The following is an 11,542-nucleotide window of genomic DNA, read 5'->3' as shown; positions in this document are numbered from 1 at the left end:
TGACAGAGTCTAGGTCCATCCACCTCATTACAGATAACGCAATTTTGTTTCTTTTTATGGCTGAGTAATATTCCATTGTATATATGTGCCACATCTTCTTTATCCTTTCATCTGTCAATGGACACTTAGATTGCTTCCGTGTCCTGGCTATTGTAAATAGTGCTGCAATGAACATTGTGGTACATGACTCTTTTTTTTTAAGCTGTTTTAAACTAGTTAGGGGTTCCATTTTCACTCCTCAGTAGATTTTATGTATTTCTCATATGCTTTCTCATATGAACTCATTAGTTCATCTAGGTCTGAGTGTCATCTTGATCCGCCAACCATCCTCATAACAAGATTTGTTGACACAAATTTTGTGGATTTTCTGCTAGAACTTCATTAATTTCAGTTAATTCTCCTGATAGAGGAGAATAGAGTTCACTATCAGCTTTCACACTTTCCAAAGCACCAAATTCCTCTTGTTTGTTCAATTTTGTCCCAACTTCAGGCAGACTACAGTAAACAACATCTCCCAAAGCTTCCTGTGCAAAATTGCTGATTCCCACTGTTCCAACACCGTTTTCTGTTGTTAACCATTCATGTGTGTCTGTGAATTTATGACCCGACAGCAGAGCCAGTCCAGTGTGCTGTGCCCTGATGGTGTGCGCTCGCAGTCCCCAGGGCCGCGGCGGGCAGGGCGCGTTGGGCGCAGAGATGGCATGCAGGCTGCAAACTGCGGCCTGCACGCTCCGCACCACTCTGCAGGGGTGCAGAGGGTCTCCGTGCAGCATCTCCATTGAGGTACATGACTCTTTTTGAATTATGGTTTTCTCAGGGTATATGCCCAGGAGTGGGAGTGCTGGGTCGTATGGTAGCTCTATTTTTAGTTTTTTAAGGAACCTCCATACTGTTCTCCATAGTGGCTGTATCAGTTTACATTCCCACCAACAGTGCAAGAGGGTTCCCTTTTCTCCACGCCCTCTCCAGCATTTATTGTTTGTAGATTTTTTGATGATGGCCATTCTGACCGGTGTAAGGTGATACCTCATTGTAGTTTTGATTTGCATTTCTCTAATGATTAGTGATGTTGAGCATCTTTTCATGTGTTTGTTGGCAATCTGTATATCTTCTTTGGAGAAATGTCTAATTAGGTCTTCTGCCCATTTTTGGATTGGGTTGTTTGTTTTTTTCATATTGAGCTGCATGAGCTGCTTGTAAATTCTGGAGATTAATCCTTTGTCAGTTGCTTCATTTGCAAATATTTTCTCCCATTCTGAGGGTGTCTTTTCATCTTGTTTATGGTTTCCTTTGCTATGCAAAAGCTTTTAAGTTTCATTAGGTCCCATTTGTATATTTTTGTTTTTATTTCCATTTCTCTAGGTGGGTCACAAAGGATATTGCTGTGATTTATGTCATAGAGTGTTCTGCCTATGTTTTCCTCTAAGAGTTTTATAGTTTCTGGCCTTACGTTTAGGTCTTTAATCCATTTTGAATTTATTTTTATATATGGTGTTAAGGAGTGTTTTAATTTTCATTCTTTTACAGGTAGCTGTCCAGTTTTCCCAGCACCACTTATTGAAGAGACTGCCTTTTCTCCAAGAACACGGTATATCTCTCCATCTCTTTGTATCACCTTTAATTTCTTTCATCAGTGTCTTACAGTTTTCTGCATACAGGTCTTTTGTCTCCTTAGGTAGGTTTATTCCTAGGTATTTTATTCTTTTTGTTGCAATGGTAAATGGGAGTGTTTCCTTAATTTCTCTTTCACATTTTTCATCAGTAGTGTATAGGAATGCAAGAGATTTCTGTGCATTAATTTTGTATCCTGCTACTTTACCAAATTCATTGATCATCTCTAGTAGTTTTCTGGTAGCATCTTTAGGATTATCTGTGTATAGTATCATGTTATCTGCAAACAGCGACAGCTTTACTTCTTCTTTTCTGATTTGGATTCCTTTTATTTCTTTTTCATCTCTGATTGCTGTGGCTAAAACTTGCAAAACTATGTTGAATAATAGTGGTGAGAGTGGGCAACCTTGTCTTGTTCCTGATCTTAGTGGAAATGGTTTCAGTTTTTCACCATTGAGAGTGACGTTGGCTGTGGGTTTGTCATATATGGCCTCTGTTATGTTGAGGTAAGTTCCCTCTATGCCTACTTTCTGGAGAGTTTTTATTATAAGTGGGTGTTGAATTTTGTCAAAAGCTTTTTCTGCATCTATTGAGATGATCATATGGTTTTTCTCCTTCAATTTGTTAATATGGCGTATCACACTGATTGATTTGCATATATTGAAGAATCCTTGCATTCCTGGGATAAACCCCACTTGATCATGGCGTATGATCCTTTTAATGTTCCTGCAGAGCACTTTAAAGTTCAGCTTTCAAGTCACAGCAGCCCCATTTTACTTGTGAAGAACTTGAGGCTCAGAGAGGTTAAAGAATGTCTTCAAGATCAGGGAGCTGGGAAATAAGAGTTTGGACTCGCACTCAAGTCTGCCTGATTCTGACTGTGCTTCGGCTGCACTCTGCTATCCCTGTACATGCAAACACACACACACACACACACACACACACACACACACACACACACACAGGCACACTGCAAACACATCCAGATACTCTCTGATTACATTCTTCTCCACATGCCCAAACACAGAAAGAAAGTTCACTGACATGTTGCCAGTGGGTCTAAGGAAGGATCTGTCTTTTTGAAAAACTTCTGGCTTGCTTGTAGCCAAGGCTCATAAACTGTACATAGCAGTTTCTCAGAGATATCCAGACAACTTGGTTCAATAGATTTGCTCTGACATGTAGAAAGCAAAAGGTAGAGATGAACATTTGGGTTGTGTGTTTGATTTTTGCAGCCCTTCCTGTCTTGTCTCAGATTGTCCTTCATTCTCACAATAACCCTGTAGGTAGTCATGGAGGAAACTATTATACGCTTTTAACAGGTGGGGAAACTGGGAGTCAGGGTGTTCGAGGGTAACCCAGATGCCTCCAGCTCCATAATTGTCTGGGGTCCCACTTCTCTTCGAGGCCCAATAACCATAGTCCAAGCTCCCTTCTACCTTGCCTTCAGGAAGTCCACTGCACATCTTCCCAAGTGATGTTATGGGTACCCAGGAGGAATGGTTAAATGTTCTAGCCATCTCTCCTGGCTGTCCCATATCACGTCCTAACTTGAGCAGTTCTTTGCTCTGCTAGACATCTCTGACTGCCTCATGACCTTTGCTCTGGATTTCTGATTTTCTCCTTTCTAAGGTAAGGACACCAACCCTCCCTTAATTCTCAAAGCACATCTCTTTGGGTGCTTTTTTGGCTCTAAGTAACAGAACACCCAACTCAAATAGGCTTAAACAATAAAGAACACTTTATTCTGCTTTATAACCAGAAGTTCCAAAGTAGGGTAGTTCCAGGGCAAGTTAATTAAAAACCCAGGTTCTTCCCACTTTTCCCATCTGCCATCCTCATGCATTTCGGTTTTGTTCCAAAGTGAACTATGCTTTCTCTGGGTCACACGTTGGCTGACACTATTCCAGGCATCATTGGTAGAAACAACACTCAACAAAGAAGAGGTCTTTTCTTCCTGTATGTCTGTTTGTGTCATTGGACAGAACTTTGTCACATGAGGAAACTTTTCAGTGTGACTAACACGTTCATGATTTGGATTATAATGATGGTTTCACACGTGTGTACATGTGCCCAAACTTATCAGATTAACTATGAGCAATTTTTTTTTTTTTTTTTTTTGCGGTACGCGGGCCTCTCACTGTTGTGGCCTCTCCCGTTGCGGAGCACAGGTTCTGGACGCACAGGCTCAGCGGCCATGGCTCACAGGCCCAGCCGCTCCGCGGCATGTGGGATCTTCCCGGACCGGGGCACGAACCCGTGTCCCCTGCATCGGCAGGCAGACTCTCAACCACTGTGCCACCAGGGAAGCCCACTATGAACAATTTATCATATGACAATTATGGCTCAGTATAGCTCTTTCAAAGCTATCTACTTAAGTAATGAATCAATATTGCAAAGAACTGAATGCCTGTGTCCCCCACACACAATTTATATGCTGGAATCCTAATCCCAATGTGATGGTATTTAGAGGTGAGATCTTTGAGAGGTATTTAGGTCATTATGAGGGTGGAGCCCTCATGAGTGGGATTAGTGCCTTTGTGAGAAGAGGCCAGACAGGTAGCTAGCTCCTTCTGCCATGTAGGGATACAACAAGAAATGGGCAGATGCACCCCAGAAGAGGTTCTCATCAGAACTCAAAGATACTGGCACCCTGATCTCACACTCTGAGCCTCCAGAACTGTGAGAATAAATTTTGTTGTTTATAAGCTACCCATTCTATTCTATTTTGTTATAGCAGCCTGAATTTAGACTTACGTTCTCCTGGTAAAAAGTTAAGACGTAATATATAAAGCTAAAATATCCTTTTCCACCATCCCCCAGTCCTTCTAGGTATCAGATCAGTATGTATCTTTCAGATCTTTTTCTATATATTTATAAACATAATGGTAGCCATTGAATGTATATAGTATCACCTACTTCCTTGTTGTTTCTGTTTTTACACAAAAGTCACACTGTATGATGATGTTGCACCTTGTTTTTTTTGAACACAGTACTTCTTGGGGGTCTTTCTCAATCAGTGTTTAGAAATTCATCTCATTCTTGTTAACTTGCAAGATACAGATCTATCACAGTTTATTCAGACATACCTCTCTGATGAACTTTAGTTTGTTCCCAACTTTTCACTATTTGAAACAATCCTACAACAAGCATCCTTGGACCCTCCTTTTTGTGCAGAGTCCCATGACTTGGATCACAGGGCATCAGGGTTTGTACAATCTGAATTACCCTCCAAAGTGGCTGCACCCACAAGCAGTGGTTAGAGCACATATTTCCCCATACCCTTACCAACATCTGACATTATCAAAAAATTTTTTTGCCATTGGATGGATTAAAAAGATATGTCCTTTTTAAAAATTTGCATTTTAGGGGGAATTTTCTCAGAAAAATAGATTCCTGAGTCCCATTCTCAAGCATCCTGATCTGAGGCTCAAGAATCTGTGTGATTTACAACCTTCCCAGGTGATGCACAGAGAGGTTTTGGAGCTAGTGCCTGAGGACCAGCGATGTCACTTCCAGATCTGTTGTTCTATGATCCTCGAACTCCTGCCTTCTCCTAAGCCCATGACTTGTTTAGGCCCAGTGTCTACACCATCTCTGCCACTTATAACTCTGTTTTCTCCATGAGGGAAGATTTTTTTTAAGACAGAGGAAGTCCTGGCAACTATGGCCATTTACTAAGTTGGCCCTTGGAGCCATATTTCAGATGTCACTGAGGAAATTCTACCTGTCAGAAAGAAGGGACTAACATGTGCTAAGAATCTAATGGTTTCTAGATAAACATACTGGGTTTACTAGACACTTAACTTCCACGTGGTCATTTAAACCTCACAACAACCTTGGGAAGTATTATTGTACCCATTTTACACATGAGGGGACTAAAGTTCAGAGAGACGTAGTAATTTTCCCAAGGTCAGACAGCTACCTAGGGGCCCCTGTTCCAGCTCTGTTGGGCTCCAAAGTCTGTGCTCTTTTCATTGTATCGCTTCCCTGCAAACTAGGGTGTCCTAGTTCCTAACTTCTGGAAGTCTCTAGAAAAGGTGCAAATATTTCATGGAACAAGTATTATTTTATCTTACTTTGCATGGAGTAGCTTATTTGATTCAGTCCTGGAGAATTTGTTCCTGAAAATATGGACTGGAGGATAGATGGACTGGGGGTATGAAAGAGAATGATTACGTTTTACCTCTGATCATCCCTGCTGCTTCCCTCTTCTGGGATTAATGTGGAAGAAGAAAGATAGAAAAATGGCTTGTATCACAGAATTACAATCAAGTATTCAATTTCTTGAGCTTTTTTTCTAACTGAGAATTATAAAAGAACAGCATATACCAAATAACCAAGTATCCACCATCTAAAAATGACAATTCAAAAAATATTTGTCAAATTTCTTAAAAATAAAATAAGCAACATATTGCTCATCTAAAGATGATTTCATTTTCTCTCCACCTCATCTCCCAGCAACCTCAGTCAGAAATTGGATTACCTCTGCCAAATCTGTTTTACATTTTCGGCTGTAAGTATGTGTTAAACAACATGTATCATGAACAAATAAAAAAATTAAAAATTGAGTATATAAATGGTCTTTCACTGTAACTTTTATTCGGCTCCCTGCTTTTCTTCTCTTTATGCTATACCACTGAGAGCTCTTTAAAAGTTAAGACTCGTGGGCTTCCCTGGTGGCGCAGTGGTTGAGAGTCCGCCTGCCGATGCAGGGGACACGGGTTCGTGCCCCGGTCCGGGCAGATCCCACATGCCGCAGAGCGGCTGGGCCCGTGAGCCATGGCCGCTGAGCCCGCGCGTCCGGAGTCTGTGCTTCACAACGGGAGAGGCCACAACAGTGAGAGGCCCGCGTACCGCAAAAAAAAAAAAAAAAAAAAAAGTTAAGAACCGTGTCTTATTTAATCATTGCATTCCTGATGGCCTAGTACCTTCTGGAGGCTCAGTAAATCAGAAAGGAAAAAAGGAAGGGAGGGAGGAAAGAAAGGTGGGAGGGTGGGAGGGCGGGAGGGAGGATGGATCAGTCTTTTGAGTCAGAACCTCCTGTGTGGCTCCCAATTAGACGTGAGGGTAATTAAAGAGGCGTTCTAAGTCCTCCATACCGTGATTTCCCTGCCCCCGAGAACTGTTCACGTCCCATTAGAGCAGGTAGCTCCTCCATCCTTTAACCTGCTCACCATCCTGTCCTCCCAGGAAGTCCCGGGCATGGCTTCGAGAAGTTTGGGGGCCACACAGCCGCCTCATGTTCTCAGCTCCAGTGTGGTCCAACTCTCGCTGGTGGTAAATCAACCAGCCAAGGCTGAAGCCTGCATTACTCTCTATCTCTCAAAACCCCTCAGGGATTTGGGGAATTAGCTGCCCGTTCAAACACTTGTCTTCCCTCCTTTCCTTCTCCTACTCTGTCTTTGTCTCTGTCAACAATGGAGGGCTTTTCTGGATGACTGTCTCTGCCTCTCTGAGTATCTTTCTCTGTCTCTGATTCAAAATTATGCCTCTGCTTCCCTTCCTCAGCCCCTGCCTCTACCTTCCCACCCTTCCCCTTTCTATCCCCTGAGTCTAGCTGCAGCCACAGACCCAGGAGCCCAGCTGGGCCGTAGATCTCTCCGTTACTGCTGTTCTTTCCCTCTCACTTTTAAGAATGCTTTTTATGGTGGCCTCTAGCACAAACAGCTGTTGGAACTTGTTTGAGAAAACCTCGGGGAGCAGATGCTCTGGCAGTCCATCAGATTCTTCTTTCCTCTGCAATCTGAGATGGACTGGGGAAGAAATGCATTCATTGATTAACCCATTAAACAAATATTTATTGAGCTCCTATTATATGCCAGTCACCGAGGTGGACACTGAGAATATAACAATAAGTAAAACAGCCCATATAGAGTTTACAGTCTAACGGGAGAGACAGATACAAATCTAAGAGCCACTTAAACATATAAATAATTTATAATAAATGGTGACCCATACTTTGAAAAATTGTCCATAGTGTTCTAATAATAGTTCATGGCTGTCGAATGTTTATTATATAACTGCCACTATTGTAAACATTTCACATGCATTTATCTTAACAAAAACATAGTCCTAGTTTACATATGACGACACTGAGAACAGTGGGGTTAAACAACTTGCTCACGGGCACACAGCTTGTGGATGGAAGGATCAAGATTTAAACATATCGTGGGGATTGGGAATCAAGCGGAGGAAAGTCTTCCCCAAGGCTCCGTTCCCTTCCATGTAGGAATAGAATTTTCTTTCCCAAGATCACATAGAGAGTAGGAGGCAGAAAAAGGACTGGAATCCAGCCTCCTAAATCCCAAACTAATCAGTTCTAAGGTCAAATCGGCTGAAATGTGAAGGTTGACTCTGTTACTAAACTACTAAGCCTCATGGGACTTCCCAGAAAAATAAAGAGGGGTATGGGGTTGGGTGGTGGTAGGGAATTGACACTTTCCGCTAAGTTGGGCTGGTAGGGGCTTGAGCCTCTAACCCTGGGATGCACGTGGGGATGGTAAGCTCCTTGAAGGAAGGACTGTGTTATCTTCTCTATTGCATCTCCAGAGCTTAACACAGTGCCTTAATCATTATTTATTGAAAAAATAAGTTGAATCAAATGTGAAAAAGATAGAACAGATGGAAACTCCATGTTTCTTCCAAGCTAGGGGTTTATAATTCCAATAACTTCATTTCTTTCCACTCTCACTAATACTAGCCAGCAGTGCAGAGATATTCTGCCAGGTATCTGGGTCAGTTTCTACCCTTTCTTTTCAATCTGCATATCCAAAATATATCCTCCTGTTTCATAAAACTCCCTTTTTATTTATTTTTTACTTTTTTGCTGATTCAGTTAAGAGCTGAGTTTGATCTACAAACCTTACCTCTTAAGTCTCTTTTGATAACACAGCCCCCAGAGCATCCATCTCTCTGAAGCCTCTTTATGAGTTTTGGAGCTGAGTAAAATGCCGACTATTTTCAGGATAATTACACTGGAGCAGACACATTGTTCCTGGAATATGTTTCCCAATCTGAGTAAACAGATCTTGGTCCTTTTTATGCTCTTGTAATATGCATTTCCTTCTCCTTCGTTTTTCTCTCTATCTGGAGTGCTGCCTGTGGGTTAATCTCTGGACCAGGGATGAGGGAAGGATTTGTTTGGGAAAACGTCTTCCACAGGACATTTGGCTACAAGGGGGCCTTTGGCTGGGGGGCTGCTCTTGGCTGACGCTCGCACGTTCAGTGGCTTTCTCTATCCCACAAAGAGGACAGGGAAGCCAAGAACTGCTCAGCAACCTTATGAAAGAGTGAAGAACTAAATGTACCCAGCAACTCAAGAGTCTTTAGGCTGAATCAATTAAAGCAATGCCCGCTGTCTCATCTTTCTTGTAGGTGATGTGTTGCATAAGGAGAAACATGTGGGAACCACAGTAATTGAAGTGGCAGAGCCAGAACTGGAATCTACATCCCAACTCTGCCACTTAAATAAGCTGTGTGACCTGGGACATGTGACTTAAGCTCTGGTGGCATCAGTTTTCTCATCTGTGTAATGGAAATAATAATAGTATTTATCTCAAATACTATAAGAATAAATTCAGGGCTTCCCTGGTGGCGCAGTGGTTGAGAGTCCGCCTGCCGATGCAGGGGACACCGGTTCGTGCCCCGGTCCGGGAGGATCCCACATGCCGCGGAGCGGCTGGGCCCGTGAGCCATGGCGGCTGAGCCTGGGCGTCCAGAACCTGTGCTCCGCAACGGGAGAGGCCACAACAGTGAGAGGCCCGCGAACCCAAAAAAAAAAAAAAAAAAAAAAGGAATAAATTCAGATAATACCTTTAGTGCCTACAGATGATGATGATGATCTGTGACATGCAAAGTATTTTCACATTTGTGCTTGCATTTGATCACATTTTCCTTGCTTTCCTACTAGAGGACCTGCATCAGAACCATGTTCTTCTGACCTTCAGTCTCTATGCTTTTTTATTCTGGGCCATACCAAAGGAGTTTGACTTGTTCTCTGTGACTCCCAGGACAAGAAGACAGAAGCTACAGGAAGACAGCTTGGATTCAAAATAGGGATATTTATTTTTAATGGTCAGAAGTATCAAAAAATGACTGCCTCAAAAAAGGAGGGTGTTTCCTGTCCCTGGTGGCACCCAGGCAGAGGCTGTCCAGCCACCTGAAGAGGATGTTGTAAAGAGAAGGGAAAGGTTAGACTTGGTGGCCTTCCAATTCTGAGAGTCTGAGTTTCTCATCAGAACAGGAAGTGTCTGTTTCTGCAGCTCTCCACCCCCATGCTCCTCATTATTTTTCCGGGAAATCCAGTGAAGCTTGAGAGTTTTATCTGCAGATCCAGCCCTCACACTCTAGCCTATTTGACTTAAGAACCAGATTTCTTTGAGATTCAAGAGGCTGGGTTTTAATACTCTTTCTACCTCCTATCCTCTACATGATCTTGGGAAAGAAAGTTCTGTAGTTTGTACCTGCCCAACATCAGCTCCCATTCTCTGCTAACAGTTCCTCCATCTCCTTTTGGGACCACTCCTCTCTTACTCTCAGTCCATGTGGCTCTAGTGACATTGTCTCATCTCCATGGTCAGCACGTGACCTAGGTCTAACCACAGAATGTTCTGGCTCCCTGGCTACAATAATTGGTTCAGGAATGGGCATCTGATTTAAGTTGGAGCAATCCGAATCCATCCCAAGACTTTTGCTACAGCTGCTGAGAAAGAGAGGCTCTTTTTCTGGAGGTTGCTAAGCTGGTAACATGCAAGTCTCGATTTTCTGGGGTCTACACAGGGGCAGAGCCTGCCTGAAAATGAAGTCAACACAAAGCAAAGCAAAGCTAAGAGGTAGTGAGAACAAATCCTGATGACATCATTCAAATGCCTGAATCCAACAGTACTTGAAGTTAGACCTACTTCTAGAGTTTTTCAGTTATGTTAGCCAATAAATTCAGGTCGTGTTTGGTTTTTACATTTTTGGTTACTGAATTTGTTTGTTTATTTCTTGGGTACATTTGACTTGGATTCCTACCACATGTAACCAAGAGTTCCAACGAACACCTATCACAATGCGCTAGAGTGAGGACTTCCTGTAGAACATGAGTCTGGAGCTGCTGTCTCCTCTGTATCAAGGTATACCTAGTAAAATCCTTGGTAAAGACTGCTAATTATTTAATGTGTCACTCTGTGCAGAGAGCCATCAGGATCTGAATCAGAGCCATCAATACCTTAACCAGAGTGAAATTTGGGACCACTTCAATCACTGTCATAGTTATCTCTCATACTCCATATGCAGAACTCTGGTCTTTACCAGCATTTCCAGGAATTGCCCCCAACCCCGCTTTTTAGTGAATTCAATCACCATTCGTCCACCAAATACTAAAAGCACCTATTATGTGCCAAGCGTTATAACAAATTATGTTTGGAATACAATGATGTGTAAGATACTAAGAAGCTTACAGTAAAACCAGGAGGCGGCATTTACAGGGAACTTTTATAAAACCAACCCCATGTATCTGTCGTTTTACTAATTTTTTTTAATCCCAATTTCATATAGATTTGCTATTATGAATAGAATATTTTTTCTTTTACATTTTCTAATTGGTTATTACTAGTCCTTAACTTTCTTTTTTTAATTTATGTATTTATTTATTTTTGGCTGCGTTGGGTCTTTGTTGCTGCGGGCAGGCTTTCTCTAGTTGTGGCGAGCAGGGGCTACTCTTCTTTGTGGTGCGCAGGCTTCTCATTGTAGTGGCTTCCCTTGTTGCAGAGCACAGGCTCTAGGCGCACAGGCTTCAGTAGTTGTGGCACACGGGCTCAGTAGTTGTGGCACACGCACTGTAGAGCACAGGCTCAGTAGTTGTGGCTCACAGGCTTAGTTCCTCCACAGCATGTGGGATCTTCCTGGACCAGGACTTGAACCCATGTCCCCTGCATTGGCAGGC

The 11,542-nt window shown here is 42.6% G+C and overlaps 1 pseudogene; it reads right to left on the bottom strand.

Moving 5' to 3' along the window:
* Nucleotides 1-231: 231 nt before the first annotated feature.
* Nucleotides 232-779, bottom strand: LOC132422382 (glycine cleavage system H protein, mitochondrial-like; annotated as a pseudogene).
* Nucleotides 780-11,542: the final 10,763 nt, after the last annotated feature.

Source organism: Delphinus delphis, chromosome 3 (genome assembly GCF_949987515.2).
Source record: "Delphinus delphis chromosome 3, mDelDel1.2, whole genome shotgun sequence".
Lineage (NCBI taxonomy): Eukaryota > Metazoa > Chordata > Mammalia > Artiodactyla > Delphinidae > Delphinus > Delphinus delphis.
The sequence above is the reverse complement of the archived record's forward strand: the minus strand, read 5'-3'. Positions and strand labels throughout refer to the sequence as shown.